The sequence below is a fragment of the Bombina bombina genome, chromosome 6 (assembly GCF_027579735.1).
Source record: "Bombina bombina isolate aBomBom1 chromosome 6, aBomBom1.pri, whole genome shotgun sequence".
Taxonomy (NCBI): domain Eukaryota; kingdom Metazoa; phylum Chordata; class Amphibia; order Anura; family Bombinatoridae; genus Bombina; species Bombina bombina.
The window spans coordinates 167,030,314-167,037,827 of NC_069504.1; positions in this window are offsets into that span (position 1 = coordinate 167,030,314).

A 7,514-nucleotide genomic window follows, 5' to 3' on the forward strand; every position below is an offset into this window, starting at 1 on the left:
CAAAGTAATCAGCTCTTTTAACTGTAAAAAAAAAGTACAAATACCCCCCCCAACATTAAAACTCACCATCCACACAACCAACCCTACTCTAAAACCCACCCAATACCCCCTTAAAAAAACCTAACACTAACCCCCTGAAGATCACCCTACCGTGAGACGTCTTCACCCAACCGGGCCGAAGTCCTCAACGAAGCCGGGGGAAGTCTTTATCCAACTGGGCAGAAGTGGCCCTCCAGACGGTCAGAAGTCTTCATCCAGACGGCATCTTCTATCTTCATCCATCCGGCACGGAGCGGGTCCATCTTCAAGACATCCGACGTGGAGCATCCTCTTCTGTCCACGGCCGACGACTGAATGAAGGTTCCTTTAAATGACGTCATCCAAGATGGCGTCCCTTCAATTCCGATTGGCTGATAGAATTCTATCAGCCAATCGGAATTAAGGTAGAAAAAATCCTATTGGCTGATGCAATCAGCCAATAGGATTGAACTGGCATTCTATTGGCTGATTGGAACAGCCAATAGAATGCCAGCTCAATCCTATTGGCTGATTGGATCAGCCAATAGGATTGGAAATATTTATTACTGTTTCCGCGTTCCACTCTTCCGATTTCCTTGGCCCCTTGTTTTCATCCGCTTGTTGTTTTCCATATCTGTGTTTCCGTCCACCGCAATGTTTCCTTCCTCGCTGGACAAAAAAGAGGAGGGTGTTGATGATCCTGATGACTGGTCCGTCATAACTCCACCTCCTTCTCTACGTTTGATCTCTCAATAGGCTTGGCGGTTTTGACGTCCAAATGACGTATTGGGGAATATGTCATTTGGACGTCAAAACCGCCAAGCCTATCGACAGATCAAACATAGAGAAGGAGGTGGAGTTACGACGGACCAGTCATCAGGATCATCATCACCCTCCTCTTTTTTGTCCAGCGACGAAGGAAACATTGTGGTGGACCGAAACACATATATGGAAAACAACAAGCGGATGAAAACAAGGGGCCAAGGAAATCGGAAGAGAGGAACGCGGAAACAGTAATAAATATTTCCAAAGAGACATGGGATGTCAGTGAGTATAAACTGTTGGAAAAAGGACTCTCTTTTTGCCCTTATAAAGAGCTGGACTTATTTCAGTTGAATAAGGATCTATATAAATTTTTTAAAAATATTAAGTTACGCATGTTCTTTGATGGTAATAGTGGTAAGGATAACATCAATGCGGGCAGTAAGGTTAAAAAATCAGAAACCCCTAGAGACAATATTCCATCAACAGAGGTTAGTGGTAAATCAATTAACACTGATATGTTTAACCCTAAAAAATTTGGATTGCATAAAAAAAGTATTTTTACTCCGGCAATACAGAACAGCAGTTTAGAAACTTTCACTAAGTTAGTAATGTCTGATATTAATGTCTTGTATTCTAAAAAGTTGCAGACTAAGAATAAGACCAAGATATCTAAATCTCACAATTTATCTAAAGATGAGTTTACGACCATTGAATCTACAGGGAGCGCAGAATTATTAGGCAAGTTGTATTTTTGAGGATTAATTTTATTATTGAACAACAACCATGTTCTCAATGAACCCAAAAAACTCATTAATATCAAAGCTGAATAGTTTTGGAAGTAGTTTTTAGTTTGTTTTTAGTTTTAGCTATTTTAGGGGGATATCTGTGTGTGCAGGTGACTATTACTGTGCATAATTATTAGGCAACTTAACAAAAAACAAATATATACCCATTTCAATTATTTATTTTTACCAGTGAAACCAATATAACATCTCAACATTCACAAATATACATTTCTGACATTCAAAAACAAAACAAAAACAAATCAGTGACCAATATAGCCACCTTTCTTTGCAAGGACACTCAAAAGCCTGCCATCCATGGATTCTGTCAGTGTTTTGATCTGTTCACCATCAACATTGCGTGCAGCAGCAACCACAGCCTCCCAGACACTGTTCAGAGAGGTGTACTGTTTTCCCTCCTTGTAAATCTCACATTTGATGATGGACCACATGTTCTCAATGGGGTTCAGATCAGATGAACAAGGAGGCCATGTCATTAGATTTTCTTCTTTTATACCCTTTCTTGCCAGCCACGCTGTGGAGTACTTGGACGCGTGTGATGGAGCATTGTCCTGCATGAAAATCATGTTTTTCTTGAAGGATGCAGACTTCTTCCTGTACCACTGCTTGAAGAAGGTGTCTTCCAGAAAGTGGCAGTAGGACTGGGAGTTGAGCTTGACTCCATCCTCAACCCGAAAAGGCCCCACAAGCTCATCTTTGATGATACCAGCCCAAACCAGTACTCCACCTCCACCTTGCTGGCGTCTGAGTCGGACTGGAGCTCTCTGCCCTTTACCAATCCAGCCACGGGCCCATCCATCTGGCCCATCAAGACTCACTCTCATTTCATCAGTCCATAAAACCTTAGAAAAATCAGTCTTGAGATATTTCTTGGCCCAGTCTTGACGTTTCAGCTTGTGTGTCTTGTTCAGTGGTGGTCGTCTTTCAGCCTTTCTTACCTTGGCCATGTCTCTGAGTATTGCACACCTTGTGCTTTTGGGCACTCCAGTGATGTTGCAGCTCTGAAATATGGCCAAACTGCACGCTTGACTTTTCTCAGTTCATGGGCAGTTATTTTGCGTCTTGGTTTATCCACACGCTTCTTGCGACCCTGTTGACTATTTTGAATGAAACGCTTGATTGTTCGATGATCACGCTTCAGAAGCTTTGCAATTTTAAGAGTGCTGCATCCCTCTGCAAGATATCACACTATTTTTGACTTTTCTGAGCCTGTCAAGTCCTTCTTTTGACCCATTTTGCCAAAGGAAAGGAAGTTGCCTAATAATTATGCACACCTGATATAGGGTGTTGATGTCATTAGACCACACCCCTTCTCATTACAGAGATGCACATCACCTAATATGCTTAATTGGTAGTAGGCTTTCGAGCCTATACAGCTTGGAGTAAGACAACATGCATAAAGAGGATGATGTGGTCAAAATACTCATTTGCCTAATAATTCTGCACTCCCTGTATTAAAAAACGAAATATAGTAATAAAGAGAGCGGACAAGGGCAGAGCTACAGTAGTGCTTGAAAAAGACTACTATATCCAAGAAATTAATACCCAACTCAGTGACCCCAATACTTACCAGGTGCTAGATAATAATCCTATTTTTAAAATCCCAAAGGAAATAAAGAGAATACTTAATAGTGCTATGAATAAAGGTATTATTGACAAGAAGATGTATGATTATCTCTATAATGAATACCCAAGGACACCAGTGTTCTATACTGTGCCCAAAGTACATAAGAATTTGCAAGAACCTCCTGGGCGCCCCATAGTGTCTAATGTTGAATAAGTATTCACCAATATAGCCAAATATTTGGATAAGGAATTACAATCGTATGTAGAGTGAATGACATCATATATCAAAGACCCAGGGGACTTTATACAGAAATTATCAACATTGGAATTTGAAAATACTAAATATATTTTGTTTAGTTTAGATGTTAAAAGCCTGTACACCTCTATAAAACACTAAAGTGGTATAGGGGTGATCTGCCATCTATTGTCAAATAGCAGTGAGTATAATGTGGCACAAGTAGATTTTTTTTTAAGAATTATTGAGGATTGTATTGTATTACAACTATTTCCTATTTAGAGATACATTGTATGTACAAAAGAAGGGAACTGCCATGGGGTCTAACGTTGTCCCATCATATGCCAACTTATACATGAGTCATTTTGAAGAAAAGAGTGTATATAATAATCCTCTGTTTTTACAGTATGGAGCCACATGGTGGTATTTTATTGACGATGTGTTTGGCATATGGTGGGGCAACGAAGGCTCACTGAAACAATTTGTCAGTGAACTTAATTTGGATGTCAATGGTCTAGAATTCACACTAGCAGCTAGTGAGGAGAGAATGATGTTTTTGGACACTATCATATATAAGGAAGGCACAAAATTAAAGATTGATCTTCAACGTAAAAAGACAGATCGCAATACATTGCTTAGATATGACAGCTTCCATAATCAAAATCTAAAAACTTCTCTTCCTAGGAGTCAGTTAATGAAGGTTAACAAAATTGTCAGTGATAATTCCCTTAGAGATGTAAGGCTTAAGGAAATGGGAGAGAAATTCCTGGAAAGAGGGTATCCTGAGGAGCTAGTGGTAAGAGAAACCCTAAATATTAAAAATAATACAAAGACAAAAGATAAAGGTACACAGGATGATAAAAAGAATGATAAAAATAGGCTAATTTTTATTTCACAATTCAATGATCATAGTCCAAAAATATCCAGAATCATTAGAAAGCATTGGCATATAATACAAACATGTAATAAACACATAGATATATTGCAGAGACTTCCAATTATGGCACATAGGAGAGTTAAAAATTTGAGTGACATCTTGGTACAGTCTGACATGGGTTCTAAATATATTAGTAGGACTAGATACATCACTGAAAAGAATTCAGGATGTTTCCCATGTCTAAACTGTGGCAGCTGCCATGCCATTCTATAATAAAGGGTAGTGAATTTGTACACCCAAGGAGTGGACACAAATTAAAATTAAAGTCCCATTATACCTGTAACTCAACTTTTGTAATATACATGATAAAATGTCCATGCTCTAAAATTTACATAGGGGAAACGACACGTAAGACTTAACCAACATAAATCTAATATTAGAACAGGTGATCTTCAAGCCCCAGTAGCTTGTCATTTTTTGGAATTTGGCCACCAAATTAATCAAATTAGATGGCAGATCATTAATCATGTGGATATACCTAGGGGAGGAGGTGACAGAGAACGTAGCCTAAAACAAAAAGAAGCTTATTGGATCCATAAATTGGATTCAATGTATCCTAATGGATTAAATAGAGAATTAGATCTGTCGGTCTTCCTCTAGGTGTATTCATTGTATATTAGGGATTTCTTTAAAGCAGCCACCAAATTTTTGTATTTATGAATTTTTGTATTTATAAATTTTTGTATTTATGAATTTTTGTATCTATAAATTTTTGTATAATTGTATCAATTTATATGTTTTTATTATTTTAAATATTATGGTGTATATGTACATTATAGATAGCATCACCAGTACCTATTTAAGATTAGTTGAGGTTAAAACTTGTCATATCCTCTAGATGGCAGTGTTATTTCAACCTGCACATGTAAAATTGTGAAGTAGGATGTGTTCATTTTTCTGATCAGTGATTGGTCGGTTATACCTTTAAGTAATGGTACAGGTGAGCTACATGTTATGCATGATTAAGGGACTGCGTTCCCGAAACGTCGCATAAGATTCTGTCCAAGTGTTGCTAATAAAGGACATTTTACACTTAAGGTGCTGTGGAATCATTATATTGTTCATCATTGTGTGGCTAGTGGTCCCTAGCTGGACTTACGTGCACCTGGCCGGTTCTGGCTGTTCCTTGATTGTTGGGTTTACCTTCTTTTGTTGCAGGGTTTATTTTATAGGTAAGTATTTAGTTTTAATTAATTGTAGTAATTTAATTTAGATTTATTTAAATTATATTTAAGTTAGGGGGGGTCAGGGTTAGGGTTAGACTTAGGTTTAGGGGTTAATAACTTTATTACAGTGGTGGCGACATTGTGGGCGGCAGATTAGGGGTTAATAAATGTAGTTAGGTTGGAGCAACATTGGGGGCGGCAGATTAGCAGTTAATAAATATAATGTAGGGTTCGGCGATGTTGGGGGCAGCAGATTAGGGGTTCATAAGTATAATGTAGGTGGCGGCGGTGTCCGGAGCGGCAGATTAGGGGTTAATAATATAATGTAGGTGTCAGATTAGGGGTTAATAAGTGTAAGATTAGGGGTGTTTAGACTCGGGGTTCATGTTAGGGTGTTAGGTGTAGACATAAATGTATTTTCCCCATACGAATCAATGGGGGTGAATTAGGAGCTAAACGCTGCTTTTTTGCAGGTGTTAGTTTTTTTTCCAGCTGGCTCTCACCCATTGATTCCTATGGGGAAATCGTGCATGAGCACGTTCAGCCAGCTCACCGCTAACGTAAGCAGCTCTGGTATTGAGGTGAGAAGTGGAGCAACATTTTGCTCTTTGCTCACTTTTTTGCGGTTAACGTCGGCCGCCGGGTTTCTAAAAGTCCGTAATACCAGCGCTGTCTGTAAGTGAGCGGTGAGCATAAACTGCTCATTAGCACCGCACCCCTGTTAACGTAAAACTCGTAATCTAGGTGTAAAGTTTTTATTATTAAGACTGCAACATTTCATGGTGTAGGCAGCCTAGGTAGTGTGTAGTTTGTCTCCTAGGAAACTATTAAAAAATACCCAGTGGGAATAGTTGCTTGTTTAAATGTGTTATTTTTATAAAATATTAAACATTAATAGATCTCTGTGTGATGATAAATAACCAATCAGTTAATATAGATATAGCCTAGGTCCTACTGCAGGCATTACAGGGTAAACTATTTATATGAGCATCTTTTGCTTTTATTATTTAGTTGAAAATGTGACATCACCCTAGGCTATGGCGTGTGAGTTATGATGTTGTAGCTTATGGAACAAGACACTACCAGTTCCTTTGAGGCACATATTGAGATATGTGTATTTGCTAGTATGTCTAATAATTTGTATAGCTTTGTCCATGTAAATGGTACTTACAGTTTTGTGTGGTTATACAAAGGAATACAAAGCATTTTAACATAGTGATCACAAACAGAATACAGATTAGTTAGAGCATGCAATTTTATCACTAGTGATGCTGCAACGCTACGTGTAAAACCTCTAGTGATCACAAACAGAATACAGATTAGTTAGAGCATGCAATTTTAAGCCATTTCTGATGTCAGAAATGATGGATAGGTCATCCTCCATTCCCCAGTTTTGCAAAACCAACACTGTTATAGAAATATACGCTTAGATTACGAGTTTGGCGTTAGCCTTAAAAAGCAGCTCTGAGAGGTCCAAACGCTGCTTTTTAACGCCCGCTGGTATTACGAGTCTGGCAGGTACAGGTGTACCGCTCACTTTTCTTCTGTGACTCGAGGCTACCGCAAATCCCCTTACGTCAATTGCGTATCCTATCTTTTTAATGGGATTTGCCTAACGCTGGTATTACGAGTCTTGGAAGAAGTGAGCGATAGACCCTCTCCTGTCCAGACTCCTACCGCATTTAAAAGTCAGTAGTTAAGAGTTTTATGGGCTAACGCCGGAACATAAAGCTCTTAACTAAAGTGCTACAAAGTACACTAACACCCATAAACTACCTATTAACCCCTAAACCGAGGTTTCCCCACATCGCAAACACTAAAATAAAAAAATTTAACCCCTAATCTGCCGACCGGACATCGCCGCCACCTACATTATACCTATGAACCCCTAATCTGCTGCCCCTAACATCGCCGACACCTACCTACAGTTATTAACCCCTAATCTGCCGACCGGACATCGCCGACACTTTAATAAATGTATTAACCCCTAAACCGCCGCACTCCCTCCTCGCAAACACTAGTTA